Here is a 13,902-nt window from a genome sequence, read left to right on the forward strand (position 1 = left end):
AGGAATCCAAAGGCAAGTTCTGCTGTATTGACTGTGGCTTAAATTTGATTGTTGGATACCCACTATGCAGCATTAGAATTTAACTTCTGGTCATATTTTTAGAAGCTTTGGATTACCAACATTTATTGAACACCAGTTATTTATTAGGCACTCTGCCAAGCATGGGGCATAGAGAAATTAATGTCACAATTGCTTTCTTTGAGAAATTCCCAGGAGGAAAGAAAAAGACATGTAAACCAATTGTTACAATATGATGTGATAGATATTATAGTAGAAGAAAAGAGGGTAGTGAGAACATACACACAGAAGAGCAATGGTTTAGTTATCTGGGTGGGAGGCTGGAAAAGACTTCACTTAGGAGGTAACTTTGGAGTTTGGCTAGGGAGGACATTCCAGGAAGAGTGAGTACAGCTTGGTGAGTGTGGTAGCAGCAGTGGGGTGCTGTAGTAGGTATTAGTAGAGTAATTTTTGTGGCTACTACATATGTGGGTGAGAGTTTTAGGGCTCACAGCTGCCACCTACCCAAGAGCCAATAACTGACTGTGTTAGTGGAATAGAAGACTGGCTTCCTTGTCTCAAAGAGGTAGCAGCTCTATGGTGAAATTCATGCTCCTAAGCTCCCTATAGGATCTGAAGCCTGAAGCTTACCTCCAGCTGAGAGCACCTACCCTGCTTCCTTCAGTCCCCTTCTCCTGACCTCCATCAGTAAATTACTTTTATAAGAATCTCCTATACACCCTTGAAACAAATAATACATTATATGTTAAAAAAAAAAGAATCTCCTATACAGGCTCTCTAAGGAACTCCATCTAAGATCGGCTGTTCTTTTACTGCACTAAAGACGTAACTGGAATTTTGAGGTTGTTATTATATAATAACACAACTTAAAAAATAAGAGAATGCTCCCCTTTATTGATAGTTTTCTTTCTTTCTAAGTTAAGAATCACTTATGTGATTTCTTTCCTGAATATATTTTAGGCATCCATTTTGCAGTTCGTATAATTCTTATGGATTATGGGTATAGAAAAGTTGATTTCTCTGTGATTTTTATTCCTTTATCTTGTTATTGTAACATCATGCCTTGAAGGAGTTACAATAAAAAGATCAGCTTTAGCTTGTCATGCCACTAGGATAGACTGAAAGGCACTGTTCCAAGGCTGTTTTTACACACTAAGTGAATTAGAGAGTTGAAGCAATGTTGTGATGTAGTTCAGATTCCTACATCCTAAAATGGTTCAAATTAATAGAATATGTTGTTCTCAAATAAAACTGCTCTTTTGTGATCTCCTTGTGGGGAATGTCTGGATTAAAAAACAAAACAAAACCAAACAAAACCTAAAAGCCCAGCCCAAGCCAGTGGTTGACCTTCCATGAGGCAATGGCCAAGTCTCTTGGAGAGATTTTTAAGCTACTTGCCTCTGCCCTAGCTTATGCCATCATTTTCAAATTCTAGTTTATATAGTTTCATGATTTTGAGGCAATTATTTTCTCACTGCTCATTTATGTTTAGAATTTTAATGTTAGCTAAGGGAAAATTGAAATTTTTGAATTGATGAAAAAAAAAATCAAGTTCCATTTTCACCAAAGGTAAATTGCAAATATATCAAAGAGTTAGGTGTTAAAAAGAAAACAATTACAAACTCTAGAGGGAATATGGGTGAATACTTACGTCCAGATGAAAAGGATTTGCTAAAGGAAATAGAAGAAATCACAGAGGCGAAAATTCATGGATTTGACCACAGAGTAGTTAATAGTTTCTTAACATAAAGAGCACTATAAATGCAATTAAAATAGAAATTACAAACTTAGAAATATTTACAATAAAAATGATAACATAGAGACTCTCAAAACAATAGAAATCCCATCCCCTTGAGGTCCGGCCAAACAGATGGGACAAAATCTACAACTCATAGACAAAACATGCATGTAACTCTTAAATATACAAAATCTCCAAAAGTCTGACTTTTTTAGCAATATAAAATATGCAAATTAAGTCCATAGGATATTATTTTTTACATATCTAATTAGAAACTATTTTAAAAATAGTGATGAACTCATAGTGAGAAATTCACTTTTATATACAACTCATATGGGTATAAACTGAGAAAACCTTTAAAAATGAAATTTATCATATATTTAGACCCAACAATTCCAGAGAAGAAAACAATCAAGAACATTTATGCAAATTTATATCCAACGGTGATTGGTTATTAAATTATGAATTTTAATAAAAGCATCAAAACTGCAGCAATGTCCAATAATCAGGAAACAGATTAATAAATTGTGGTATATAAAGAGATATTAATATTATGTAGACTTCAAAGATTTTTCAGAATCTTTTGAAAATGCTTCTAAGAATCTGGATACAAAAATCTATTTGAGGTATAATTTTACTTATGTTAAAAAAAAAAAGGTGTGCTTAGTAAAGAGCTCAAAAAGTTAATACTGATTATTTCTATGTTGAGGAACTATGGATAACTTTCTTTTTCAAAACATTAAGTCAGACCTGAATGTCATTTCTGATTCTTTCAGTCTGGATTACCTGATGGATCTTTTGGTAATTTTTATGTTTCCTTAGCGTCACCTAACTCTAGCTCTAAAAGTTTAGCAGCAACCAGAACATGCCTTTACAAGAAAGTTTAGCAGCAACTGGAACATGCCTGGAGATAGAGTGCTCTATAGAGACTTTTTTTTTTTTTAAACAGCTTTATTGAGTTTCTTGATCTCACACAATGGGATGATAAAATGTGGATGGTAACAAAGTTATTTGCAACTCTACAACAATTGCCCTGTTATAGATAACTGAACCAGGGTAACTCACATGAAATAATATGTGAATAATAACATTTGGGGTTTTTTTGCAAGTCACAGTTTCTTTGAAAACCTTTTCCATAGGGTGGATTAGGCAGCTTTGGAGAGCCAGGTAAAAAGAGTGATGTCCGGGGATATCAGATGAACAATTAGGTTATAACTGATGATTTACTGATGAAGTGAAGCTTAGTTGTTAGAATGGGGTTGAGGCAAGACATTTTTCATGAGGATAACTGCTTGGGACAAGGATTCAGGGCTGGACTTCAGGACTGGAAGAAATTGAAATTTCAAACCGGAGAACTTAGAATTTAGAAATTGAGAGCTGGGATCACTTCTTCTTCTCCTTTTTTTTTTTTTGAAGATTTTATTTATTTATTTGACAGAGAGAGACATAGCAAGAGAGGGAACACAAGCAGGGGGGAGTGGGAGAAGGAGAAGCAGGCTTCCCATGGAACAGGGAGCCCGATGTGGGCCTCTATCCCAGGACCCTGGGATCATGACCTGAGCCGAAGGCAGACACTTAACGACTGAGCCACCCAGGCGCCCCTGGGATCACTTCTATGAGATTTTTTTTTCACTGCCTTCCTCTGCTTGCTGTATTATCATTACACCTATTATTTATCTCTCATTGGACTTTTCTTAGTTCCCAGGATTCACTGTATTTTTTCTTTTGTCAAGGACTTCTCATATTCTGTAGATTGTTCTTTCTGCTTCTTCCTTTATTAATAGAACACTAGAGTTTTATTTAGTATAAGGTATTTAGCATGGCTGCCCAGCTAAATACTCTATTTCCCAGAATTTCTTGTAGCTGGTCATGGTCTTGTGACTAGACAGTAGGACGTGAATAGAAGTGATATGCACAGTTTCCAGGTGATGCTCTTAAAGGGTGAGGAGCATGTCTTCCAATTCTCCTCTCTTTGCCTCTGGCTGGAAACTAGACTTGGGAGCTGGAATAATCATCTTAGACAATGAGATGGAAGCTGCTTGTTGAATAAGGCCGAACAAGAGAGAAGAAGACTGAGTTCCTCGTCCTATGAAGCCAACAGATAAGACTTAGATTGCTTATGTTTGGATTGTTATGTGACTGACAAGTAAGTTTTCATATTAAGATGTTGATATTTTGGCTTTTGTTAGAGTCAAACTTTATCTTCTTCCTCTCTCTGCCTGGTAAGTTGCCTTTTATCTCTCAGACTTCACCTTAAATACCAAAAGAAGGTATTCTCACTTCAAAAACTAGTTTGGTTTCTTCCTAAGATACTGCATTACTTTGTATATTTTATCACATTTTTTTTTGTTCTTTGCCAATTTATAAGTCCTATGAGGGAGGAGCTATATCTTTTTTGTTCACTAATATATATTAATGATTAAAATTGATCAAGGTGGGGACTAGGACAACAGGGAGAGAGGAGAGGATAGATGGGAGGGGAGGAGTGAGGTAATAAGATCAGTAGTTTCCAGGTTTAATTTGCAAGAAAAGGAGATTGAGTTTGGGAATCTAGGGGCTGTTGTCACTGGCCATTAGATGTCAGTGGCTATCCTGGTTGAGGGAAGGTGACTTACTTTATGTCCTGTGAAACTGGTAGTAATGGCCTAGGAACTTGTACAGAAATGAGCCCGAGGCTGTAAGTGTCCTCAGCAGGATTAATTATATGTAAGTATTCTAGGAGTGCTCATCTATAAAATTGAGATAAAAATAAATTCCTCATTGGGTTGTTGTAGGATTAAAAGAGATATTTCAAGGGAAATACTTGGCATAATACCATCCATATAGTAAATACTCAATAAATTAGTTATTGTTATTCTTTGCTTAGGAAATTAATCTCATTTAATTTACTGGTAGGTGGAAAGCTCCCTGATTAAGAAATATGTTCTCTGAAGTAGCATAGTTAAGATCATAGACTCTGGAGCTAGATATCCTGGATTTATTTCTCAGATCTGCCATTTTCTAGTTTCTAGGCAAGAGTTGATCATCTGGCTGCCTTTCTGGGCCAGTCATATTGTCTTTTGCCCCAAACTTATGAAAGTGTGTGGGGCAAGGAGTAGTGATAATTGTTTCCAAACCCTGTTGGATTGTGAGTGAAGGATCTGGACAGATAGTGTAATTGTTACATTAGTTTAAAGAATTATATGAAATCCCATAGATATTTGGATTCACCTTTGGGACAACAAAAAAGAAAAAGTGAGGTAAATAGATAGTAATATACTCATTAAAACATCCAAAGTCAATTTCTTATTACTGTAACTACCAATTAAAATTTACCATTGGCTTCCTAGTTATACTGCCTATTATTTTACATTTTGACATATTTTAAGAAGTTCTGGGCAGCAGAACATTGATTGGACACCAGTTATATATCTGGCACTCTGCTAAGTAATGCACATACAAAAATTATTGGCTCAATTCTTTTCTTTTGGAGTTTCCAGTGGGAAAAAAGAGACAGACATATAAGATTATTAGAATATGATGAGACAAGTGTTATAATAGAATAATATTTCATACTTGGGTTGCCTGGGTGGTACAGTTGGTTAAGTATCTGACTCTTGGTTTTGGCTCAGGTTGTGATCTCAGGGTCATGAGATTTAGCCTGTGTCAGGCTCCATGCTCAGCACAGAGTCTGCTTAAGACTCTCCCTCTCCCTCTGCTCCGCTCCCCGAATAAATAAACAAATCTTTTAAAAAAAAGAATAATACTTCACACTAATTGTAGGAGCAAAAAGAAAGGACAAATTCTTTCTGGTAGTTTGTGAGGAGGGTAGGTATTAAAAGTCTTCACAAAGGAGAGAGCATTGAAGTTGGCTTTTGAGGCACAAATCACAAGATGCTTGATATCGATGCAGCAGTCATAGGTCTTAAATATGGAGGACATTCAGGTCTGGGAAAATGAAAATATGGAGGCATTTGAACCTTGTGAAGAGAAAATAGAGAGTACATTATGGCTGGAGTAAAAAGTGCTTGATGAGTAGTGAGGAGGATGGAACTGGAAAGGTAAATGCTATTGACTTGAAGGTTATGGAATTTGGCAACAAGAAGTTGGTTAATCATGTTCTTCAAAAAAGGAACTGACAGATTAGATTAATATTTTTGTAAACATCTTGACTAATTAGAAACTGATAATGAATGAAATCATTTCTAAGAAACACCTGGAAGCAGAAAAGGCATAAATCAACACAAATCCTTCATAAATGCTGGAAAATCATCTTAAATCTGTCTCTTGGGATAGATTAGCAGCGTGTGTGTGTGTGTGTATAAAAATAAGTTCAAATATTCCACATATTTGAATTCCACACGTCCTCATTTTGGTCAGAGTGGTTGTTATGCAGAAATAGAAAGTAAAATATTTTAGAAGTTAATTTATTTTTAAATTTATTTTTAAAAAAGATTTTAGTTATTTATTTGATGGAGAGAGAGAGCACAAGCAGGGGGAGCGGCAGGCAGAGGGAGAGGGAGAAGCAGGCTCCCGGTGGAGCAGGGAGCGCGATGCGGGGGCTCCATCCCAGGACGCTGGGATCACGACCTGAGTCAAAGGCAGACGCTTAATGACTGAGCCACCCAGGCGCCCCTAGAAGTTAATTAAAAAAAAAATTAACAAATAGAGGGAATGACTTGGAAATTGCTAATGCCCCCTTTTTTTACTTCCATAAGAAATTTATTTTATTTTTTAAAAATTAATATACAGTATTATATTAGTTTCAGGTATACAATAAAATGATTCAACAATTCTATACATTACTCAGTGCTCATGATGATAAATATACTCTTCATCCCCCTCACCTATTTCATCCCTCCCTCCACCCACCTTCCTTCTGGCAACCACCAGTTTATTCTCTACATTTAAGAGTGTTTTTTTTTTTTTTTTTGGTCTCTCTCTCTTTTTTTTATTATGTTCAGTTAGCCACTGTATAGTATATCATTAGTTTTTGATGTAGTGTTCAATGATTCATTAGTTACTTATAACACTCAGAGCTCATCACAACACGTGCCCTCCTTAATACCCATTACCCCCCCCCCCCCTCTGAAACCCTCAGTTTGTTTCCAGGGGTCCATAGTCTCTCATGGTTTATCTCCCTCTCTGATTTCTCCCCCTTCAGATTTCCCCCCCTTCCCCTATGGTCCTCCATGCTATTGCTTATATTCCACATATGAGTGAAACCATATGATAATTGTCTTTCTCTGCTTGACTTACTTCACTTAGCATAATCCCCTCCGGTTCCATCCATGTCGATGCAAATGGTGCTATTCATCCCATTTGCTAATGCCCTTTACTTTGATTCAGTGATACTCAACCTTAGAGGCACATTAGAATTAGGGAGTTTTAAAATAATACTCTTGCTGGGCCCCATCTCTAGAGATTCTGTGTTAATTAGAATTAGGTGAGTTCCACCATAGTAGACAAAGGATATTGCAAATTTTTTTTGTTACTCCTTTTGAGAAATAATGTCTGATTTTCCTCCCTTGAATCTGGACTGATTTTAGTGGCTAGTTTGACCAAAAGAATGAGTGGAGTGACATTCTGGGACTTTTGCAACTAGGTCATAGGAAGGCTTGCACTTCCTTCCAGGACTCTTGGAACACTGGCTTTTGGAGTTTTGGGTCTCCATGTAAGAGGTCTGATAAACCTGCTGGAGAGACCTTACAAAAAGGCCATGAGAATACGTAGTGAGGGAGAGGGGGCCTTTTGAATCCAGGATTCCAGATGTCCAAATCAGAAGAGCTGTCTTGGATCCTTCAGCCCAGCCCAGTCAGGGGTAGCAGAAGAGTCACTCAGCCAGTCCCTGTATAAATTCTGTACCCATAAAATTGTTGAATATAAATTGGTTGTTGTTTTAAGCCATTAAGTGTTGGAGTAATTTTTTAATATAGAAATAGATCACTTGAGCACTTGGTTATGCTTCCAAAATACTTCAGGTGATTCTAATGTGTAACAAGCTGGAGAATCAAGGCTTGAATTCTTTTCTAAGATACCTTTGAGTTGGAAATTCCAATATTGGACAAAATTACAATTTTGGTCATAGTTCTATAATTATGGATCAAAACTGTAGTATTTAGTAAATCTGCTGTAAGGCAAATAGATAAAATATCAACATTACTGAATTTAAAATAGCAAAATTGTGCTTCAGGTCATGGTTAGGAAATCTATTATGATGAAATGTCTTAATAACATTGAGAATCCTCTGAATTTTTCTTTTTATATATATTAGTTTAGTATCCATTTTTGGAAAAAAGAAGTCTAATTAAATAGGATGAGCGCTTACTAGGCCCCTAACTTACATAGCTGGGAGTATTTTAGGTTATGACACATCTCCATTTTATACTCAGATATTTACATAGATTACATGAAGTTTTCCAGGAAGAATTGCCTCATAAATTCATGGAGTCTAGATTTGTTTACCACGAACAATCATAAACCAGGGACATCCTGATAAAATCATTCTATAGATTCCATAGATAAGCCATGTGTCTATTAGCTATGAGTTTACAAGGAGATTAGGCTGTCATTTTCCTTCCCTCTTTCCTGGTAATGAGAGATAAATTGATCTTAGGCAAGCTGCTAAACTTCTTCCCAAACATAATCTAATTCAGTAATTGCTATTCCATATTCTTGCAAGAGACAAATCTACCAACTAGAATACTACTGTTCTTTTTTACTTTCACCTGAAGATAAGGAATCAACATATTCTGGGGTGCCTGGGTGGCTCAGTCGTTAAGCATCTGCCTTCGGCTCAGGTCATGATCCCAGAGTCCTGGGATCGAGCCCCACATCGGGCTCCCTGCTCTGCAGGAAGCCTGCTTCTCCCACTCCCCCTGCTTGTGTTCCCTCTCTCACTGTGTCTCTCTCTGTCAAATAAATAAATAAAATCTTAAAAAAAAAACCAAAACATATTCTGTTCAAAACTCTTCAGGTTAATTTTTCCCACCGCTTAACCCTTTAGTGTAGTTATGTTATTCATCTAAAATACAGTTAGGTTGTAAATAGTGCTGCAATAACCATAGGGGTGTACATATCTTTTTTTTTTTTTTTTTTAAGATTTTATTTATTCATTCGACAGAGAGACACAGCGAGAGAGGGAACACAAGCGGGGAAGCGGGAGAGGGAGAAACAGGCTTCCCACAGAGCAGGGAGCCCGATGTGGGGCTCGATGTGGGGCTCGATCCTAGGACCCTGGGATCATGACCTGAGCTGAAGGCAGACGCTTAACCGACTGAGCCACTCAGGCGCCCCGTACATATCTTTTAGAATTAGTTTCTTTGTTTTCTTTGGGTAAATACCCAGTAGTAGAATTACTGGATCATGTTTTTTAAGAGTACACTTAACTTGATGAGCACTGAGAAGTGTATAGAATTATTGAATAATTATATTGTACAACTGAAACTAATATTGAAGAATGTTAATCATACTTCAATAAAAAAATTAAAAGAATAGAAAAATTCCAGTTAATTTGTTTGTAATTCATTTTTTTCTCCCCATCCTGGTTGATTTTATTTGGTCTAGCTATATCTATCTACTGACCTAACTATCTATTTACCTATCTACCTATCTATTGATTTATTTACTGACAGCAGATTATATCCTTTATCACTACAAAATTCTCTTCTTCATCCCATTCTTCCTTTCCTTGCCCAGCTCTCATCTTGCCTTTGGGTTTCCCTTTATAGGTAAACCATTGTTTATTCTTTTCATTTCAACATTTTCAAGTCATTTTGCTTTACATTTTTTTGTTTATAACATGTAGTTGTGTTTTTTGATCCAACTCTAAAAGGTTTTTGTATTTAGTACATAAACTTACTTATATTTATTAATAGGGCAGGTATGTTCAATCTTAACTATATCATTTCTTTTTTCCTTTTTGGGGATGTTTACTACATTCTTTCTTGATGATTCCTTTATTTCTTATTTTTACTACCTGATCTCTTTTTGATTAAATTGCTCCCCCTCCTTCTGGCTAGAAGGAAGAAAATAGCTAAAACTTAGAAGATTGACTACTGTGCCATTTATTCCCAGGTGGCAGGGGGAGACCACATATTGAGCTTTGAGTTTTCTGTTTATCTTTACTCTGGGCTTTCTATTGCATTTCAGGCTGACATACAGAATGGAATTAGGTCAAGTAGATTCATGCTGCTTCTATAACAGGTGCTCACCAACATACATGCTTCGCATTGCAATTCAGAAACAAGCTGTTTTGCTGTTACTGAGGACTGAATTATGGAAGGAACATCACAGTCTGTTTTATTTTATTTGTTTTAAATATAAGACTTGTGGGAGCCTGGGTGGCTCAGTCGGTTAAGCGACTGCCTTCGGCTCAGGTCATGATCCTGGAGTCCCGGGATCGAGTCCCGCATCGGGCTCCCTGCTCGGCGGGGAGTCTGCTTCTCCCTCTGCCCCTCCCCCCTCTCATGTGCTCTCTCTCAAATAAATAAATAAAATCTTTAAAATAAATAAATATAAGACTTGTTTCTGTGAATAGCAGTATAATTCTTAACAGTCAGAGTCAAATGTCTCTAATTTAGCAAATGATAGCTGCACCTGCAAACCAAATGATGCCACTCTTGTAATTCTCTTTTCAGTCCCAGGTATGTTTGAGTGATGACAGCTTGTCATCACTTCCGCATCCTTTTTGAGAGCTGGATCCTCACTCCCCTACTGAGATTTCCTATATGATACAATCTCTCTCAGGGAGTCCCCCAATGGTGTCTTCTCACTGGTTTTGGCTGTATCTATGCTTCCTCTAGTACCAGCTCCCTGAGCTCCTTGGCCACCCTTGCCTTGACATGTGCTTAAGGAATAAAAAGGGGAGAGGGAGGACGGGTGGTCACTGTCTTCCCATTAGCACTCTGATCCAAGCATAAGACTTTCTGTTAAGATCTCTTTAGAGAATAGTTAGAATAAGATTATAACTTTTGGCAAGATTTTTTATCACATATTCAGAAAGGTAAGTAACCCAATGTAAGGTTTACTCTCAGAACCTGTTGATGGAACCATTCTGATGAAATCCCTGGTCCTAACAAGATCTTTCTTGTGGCTAAAGTGCTGCTTCATGGACTAGCTTCTGGGTGATCTCCCTGTAGAGCTCCTGAGTTATTGCTGCGGATGCCCTCTATTAGAAGTACAGCTGAAAATGTCTGCACATCTGGAGTCTAGAAGCAGTCCAATCCAGTGAAAGGAGGGACACTGTTTCTCATTGAAGTCCTATTAGCTCACCTATAGAATTTCCAATTTTTTCTCCAAGGTCTACCTCTTTCCAGGCTTCCCAAAAATGAGAACATTCACTTGACGTTTTGGGATGAGAGCATTTTTAGGCTATACCCAAGACTTCAAGATTTTAGGAGTTTTAGCAAGATGTACTTTTACAGGACCTGGATCATAGTCGGTGTTCAATAAATATGTGATGATTGAATAAATGAATGAATAAAACAGATATACCACTAAGCATAATGACTCAAAATTATACTAATTAGATGATTGTTTACATGATTATCTGTGTAAAGTGTATTTTTCATACTAATGTATAAGCTCTAGGAGGTCAGAGAATATATATGCCCTGTTCATAACTGGATCCCCAGTTCCTGGCCTATCATAAGACTTTAATTATTATTTGTTGATTGAAGATTAGCTCTTATCTTATAAAAGATTTGACTCAGTTTAGATTAATCCTCACATTGAGGAAGGGGTACATTACTAATTTCTACAAGATTAAATCAGATGATATACACCTAAATTCTACAAATTTCCCCTATTTTTAATGGTATTATTTTAAAATTGCTTCAAGTTTGACAATTTAAGCTTTCAGGCAGATGTTCAAATGGTGGCACAAAGTATCTTTCTTTTTTTTTTTGTTATTGATCTCTGTTGATAATAACTTTATACCCTGGATTTTTTTTCTTCTTAAACTTTGAATTCATATAAAATCTGCTTGAAAGAGGGTTGCTTTTACAAGGCCTCAGAAAAATTGAATGTATAAGTCTTTCTCCTCTATTGCCACCCAATGAAACATTTAAATCAGAATTTTGTCTCTATTATTTTTTATCACTGTGTATCTTTGGATTCCCTACCTAACTTCAATGAAGTCTACTCATGCAGTTTTGGTACCTATTACTGGGTGCTAACAGTTGTTTTAACTTAGTACTAAAAATAGCTAGACTTTATCAGACATTTTATCTAAATGGCTTTAATTATGTGTCTGATAATCTTTTCTCTCTTTCTAGCAAAAAAAAAAAATAGATCCTTATTATTTAGGTGAATGTAAACAATATCATTAAAATGCTGTTTAAATTAAAAATTAAACATAAGATTAAAATATAACTTAATGACATACGAACAAATGAATTAAAACAATTTTTAAAAAACTTTTATTGAAATATAATCTGCAAATCAGAATATTCATTCATTTCCAATGTGAAATTCAATGACTTTTTTTTTAAAGATTTTATTTATTTATTTGAGAGAGAGAGAATGAGATAGAGAGCATGAGAGGGGGGAGGGTCAGAGAGAGAGGCAGACTCCCTGACGAGCAGGGAGCGCGATGCGGGACTCGATCCCGGGACTCCAGGATCATGACCTGAGCCAAAGGCAGTTGCCCAACCAACTGAGCCACCCAGGCGCCCAATTCAATGACTTTTAATAAAGTTATAAAACTATACAACCATCTTCAAAATTTTAGAATAATCTCATCACTCCAAAAACATTCCTCATGTCTATTTGAATTGTCTTGGCATCCTTGTAGAAAATTAGTTGAACATAAATGTAGGGGTTTGTATGTGATCTCTCAATTCTATTTCATTGATCTGTACCTCTCTCCTCAGGCCAGTACCACAGTTTTAATTACAGTAGCTTTGTAATAAGTTTTGAAATCAGTTAAGAAGGAGGTCTCCAACTTTGTTATTCATTTTAAGATTAGTTTGGCTATTCTGTGTCCCTTGTAATTCCATATGAATATTAGGAGCAGCTTGTCAATTTTTGCACAAAGAAAGACAAAAGCAGCTGAGATTTTGACAGGGATTGCACTGAATCTGTAGGTTAATTTGAGAAATATTGTCATCTTAATATTAAGTCTTCTAAGCCATGAACAACAGATGGTTTTTAATTCATTTAAGTCTTACTCCCAAATCAAATTAAAAAAATTTCTGTTTTTAAAAAATTGTGTCTTTAAGAATATGTCCCTCATATATACAAGAAACTGGTGACAGTTGCTGCTGGGAAAGGACTTAGGTGTATAAAACAGGCAAGGAGGAAGACTTCTATTTTACTTTATACCCCTTTGCATATTTTTTTAAAAGATTTTTTATTCATTTATTTGATAGATAGAGACAGAGTGAGAGAGGAAACACAAGAAGGGGGAGTGGGAGAGGGAGAAGCAGGCTTCCCACGGAGCAGGGAGCCTAATGCGGGGCTTAATCCCAGGACCCTGGGACCATGACCTGAGCTGAAGCCAGACTCTTAACGACTGAGCCCAGGTGTCCCCCGCCATTTGAATTATGTACTATGTACATGTATAAGTTAAATAAAAATTGAATTTACTAAAAACTTGCTCCCAGTTTCTTGAAGTGAAATAAGATGGAAATAATATGGAATAAGGTGTTAGAGGGGCCAGATTTGTGTAATTCATTCCTGTTTTAACTTAGACTTACCTGTACATTGTCTCACCTCTGGCCATCCAATTTTTATTTCTCAACACCTGTCCATTTCCTCTTCTTTATCCTGACACTCAATCTAATCTACTTTTTTGCTCTTATTTTTCAAATATTTTAGTTAGTTATTGGCTAGTTTGATTTCTCCTGGCTTAAATCAGGTACTTATAACCAGGTATAGATTAGATGTTCTCTGCTCCCTTTCTTGCCTATACTCTGCTTCCCATCTCCCTCTAATACTCTAAGATACCCCAGTTTTATCTTACTTTTATGGAGTGATGCCCTGTCCTAGGACGACTATAGTTCATACACTTTCTTACTCTTTTGGAATCATTAATTTGATTTCCTGATTCTTTCCTTTTATGTCTTGAATCTTGCTTTTTTTCTTTCCATTGTGTGTTTTGTTATTAAGTAGTTGGACAACATAATCTCTCTGTAAAAAGTTTTCTTTCAAAATCTAAGTATTAA

The sequence above is a fragment of the Mirounga angustirostris genome, unplaced genomic scaffold (genome assembly GCF_029215605.1).
Source record: "Mirounga angustirostris isolate CCGP_5_RB_7025 unplaced genomic scaffold, mMirAng1.0.hap1 SCAF_2, whole genome shotgun sequence".
Classification (NCBI taxonomy): domain Eukaryota; kingdom Metazoa; phylum Chordata; class Mammalia; order Carnivora; family Phocidae; genus Mirounga; species Mirounga angustirostris.